This window comes from Neoarius graeffei, chromosome 6, assembly GCF_027579695.1.
Source record: "Neoarius graeffei isolate fNeoGra1 chromosome 6, fNeoGra1.pri, whole genome shotgun sequence".
Taxonomy (NCBI): Eukaryota; Metazoa; Chordata; class Actinopteri; order Siluriformes; family Ariidae; genus Neoarius; species Neoarius graeffei.
In genome coordinates, this window is record NC_083574.1 from 90,183,767 (window position 1) to 90,187,443 (window position 3,677).

Consider the following 3,677-nt stretch of genomic DNA (forward strand, 5'->3'; position numbering starts at 1 on the left):
CAAATAAAAAAAACATATTCAAATCTGCAACAGTAGTCATGTGAGTGGACTGAATGTTGAAATTGGTAATTTGAGTGGAATCAATTCACCTGGAATCATGGAAACACTGGGCATGAGGTGGGAATGCACCATGAATGGGACACCAGTCCACTACAGGGCACCAGTTACAGAAAGATTCACACACAATCATTAAAATTAGAAACAAAAATTCTATCTACCTGTACGCACCTTTTTGGGAGGTAGACGGAAAGCAGAAAACCTGGAGGAAACCCACACAAATCTGAGCAGAACATGCACAGAGAGTAACTCAAATTCAGGATCAAAATGGGGACCCAGGAACTGTGAGGCAGTAAGGCTGTAAGACAATCATGTTACTGACCTGCTTTCCATTAATCATTTTTTTAGCATTACACAACTTTTTAGTCTTTTGTTACCCCTGTCCCAACTTTTTCTGAAATGTGTTCCTGACATCAAATTTAAAATGAGCATATATTTTCAAATAACAAAAATTTCTCAGTTTCAACATTTGATATGTTGTCTTTGTACTATTTTCAATGAAATATAGGGTTTCCCTGATTTGCAAATCTTCACATTCTGTTTTTATTTATGTTTTACAGTTTCCCAACATTTTTAGAATTGGGGTTGTACTTTCCTGGCAGAAAGAGCTTGAGGTAGTATGTGAAATAGAAAGATATGGATTAGATATAGTCAGACTTACACCTACAAAATTAAGGGATCAAGTACCAAACATCCTGATTTGGGAGGGCTGTCTCTTTCTCCAGAGTTGTCACAGAAGATATGCTGCAAGCAGGTGTGGGGATACTCACTTGGCCCAGGCTGAGGGCCTTGCACTTGGAGTTTCTCCCAGGGAACAAAAGAGTTACCTTCAAGTAATTTCTACCATCATGAAGGAAACTCTGAAATGTTACTGTATATGCAACAAATAACAGTATGGAATATTTAGCAAATTTTGGAGAACAGGAACTTAGGGCGTGGGGAATGGCCATGCTGATAATTATGGAGATACTTGAAAGGGCATGATTAGGAGGAACAGTCTACCGGATCTGAACTCATCAACCTGAAGAAGCAAGCATTCCATGTAATCCTCATGGACATGGAAGGAGTTTGGAGAAGAGCATGATTAGACAGCTTCAAAGGCATATAGGCAAACCATTCAGTGACTACGTTTACATGCACATCCAAATCGAGCTGCTGTCGGTAATCGAGCTGAAGGTCCCAGCAGGGTGCCAGAGAAATCCAATCGTACATGCACACAACTGAAATCGGGCTATTGTGTGAGGTGCATTGTGCACCCGAGCCACAGGTGGCGCAACACACCCCATCGTGTTGGTACACTTCCGGTTGTCGTCATGAAGAAGAGCTATTCAAGAGTGTAAACAAAGTTATCAGTTCCGTGTTCTCCATTGCGCGTTTTTCTCCCATCCATGAATTTTAATATATTCAACTCCTTAAGCTGAATGAGCATGAACTCTTTCTCCTCATTGCTCCAGAAGTGCACGTTTCTGCTTGCCTGTGGCAGTGGGGGCGTGGTCAAGCGCCGGTCTGTGACAGGAGGGCGGAGCCAGGGAAGGTGAGTGGCAGAATAACTACACCTGATGGTAATTAACCTGTGTTTGTGTGTCTTCCCATTAACCGCGCCCTATTTAAGGAGGCAGAGGGAGAGCAGAGGGGACAGCTCATCCCGGGACTAGAACACAGTGCGCGCGTGTGTGTGTTTTTCTCTCAAGAATAAAAGTAGGCTGTTAAACTGAAAAGTCTGACAATAAAAAGCCTATTAGTACCAGAAGCTTTGTCCTGCCATCCTCTGTGCTCCATCCACACTTCAGAGAGCTCTACATTGCCATTTTCTCTTCTTTGTTTGTTCCTCCTGACCTCTTCTGCTGCTCGCTACTACTGTTGTCATGCTGACCGAGGCTGTTGTGTTTCCCGCTTGTGGTCTCGTCACTCGTCAATTCCGGAAGTAGCTCGACAACTAGCTCGATAGGGTATACATGCACAAAGTAGCTCGGCAGAAATCGCATAAACTAGGTTGTGTAGCTCGATTCCGAGAAATCAAGTTTGGTTCAATTTCAGCCGAATTAAGGTGTATACATGGCATTTTGAACTTCGATTTCAGTCGAGCAATGGCAGAAATTCGATTCTCTCTATGTGCATGTAAACATAGTGAGTGTCTTAGGGAGGGTGGAAACAAGACAATGCACAAGCTCTACAAACAAAGTGTTGGAGAGCGTTGACCTCTATAGGGATATTGTTGAGTGATAGAAGGAGCAATTTGAAAAACTCCTGAACCCAAGGGACATGTCCTCCTTTCAAGAAACATTGCCAGAAATCTTGTGTTCTGGTGTCCATTTCTGTGACTGAGGTTACCATGGCATTTGAAGGCACTGGACAAGGTTGAGGTTGTGTCGTTAACATGTATCTTCAGTGTTTCTTGAAGATCTGGGGCAGTGCCTTTGAACTGACAAACTGGGATGGTCTTCCCTTTTTTTCAGACTTAATGCAGAAGTAGAAGCAGTTTTAAAGGGAAAAAAAGTAATATGTCCAAAATGTATTTTCTGAATGTACATGTTTCATTTTCCACAGAAACTGAAATTGAATGATGCACTAAAATTTTAAACGTTGAGTGTTATAGTGGACCAACCCCCCGCCCCATATCATCTAAGACCCTGGACTACCTCACCAGTGGGTATGTTCTGTGTCAACTCTAGAGACTGATCTGCCTGATTATCTCAGGCAGAAATAGTTGACCTCCACTGAATGAAAATGTGTGCATGTAAGCAAAAAAATCCAATCATAATTATCTGTATTTACAATAGCATAAACTAGGACAGACAACTAAACCATAACACATGCAGACGCTATAACCACAAACACATGGTAGCATCTGGTGCCTGTGCATCATTTCTCATCTCATCTCATCTCATCTCATTATCTCTAGCCGCTTTATCCTTCTACAGGGTCGCAGGCAAGCTGGAGCCTATCCCAGCTGACTATGGGCGAAAGGCGGGGTACACCCTGGACAAGTCGCCAGGTCATCACAGGGCTGATACATAGACACAGACAACCATTCACACTCACATTCACACCTACGGTCAATTTAGAGTAACCAGTTAACCTAACCTGCATGTCTTTGGACTGTGGGGGAAACCGGAGCACCCGGAGGAAACCCACGCGGACACGGGGAGAACATGCAAACTCCGCACAGAAAGGCCCTCGCCAGCCCCGGGGCTCGAACCCAGGACCTTCTTGCTGTGAGGCGACAGCGCTAACCACTACACCACCATGCCGCCCCTGTGCATCATTTCAGTTTATTTATTTATTTATTTAAAAATAATAATATTAAGCATTCAGAATAGAATCCACTGTCCAAATTTTCCTGGAAGGGCATTATATTAATTATCATTGTTGTTAAATCATCATTTAATAGGTTATTTAATTAAGAGTATTGTAATCACTTTCATCATTTGGGGTATCACGTGTTGAGATACTGTACATATGATCACATGATTGCATATTGAATACACCCAGAAGGATCTAGCAGTTCCTATATAACTTGATCTTCTATTTGTAGGAGGGAAATGTACTAGTGCCCCAGAGTCTCTGTGATGTTTCTACATGCATTATTGCTCCTCTGTGTCTTCAAAGTAAAGGGAGAA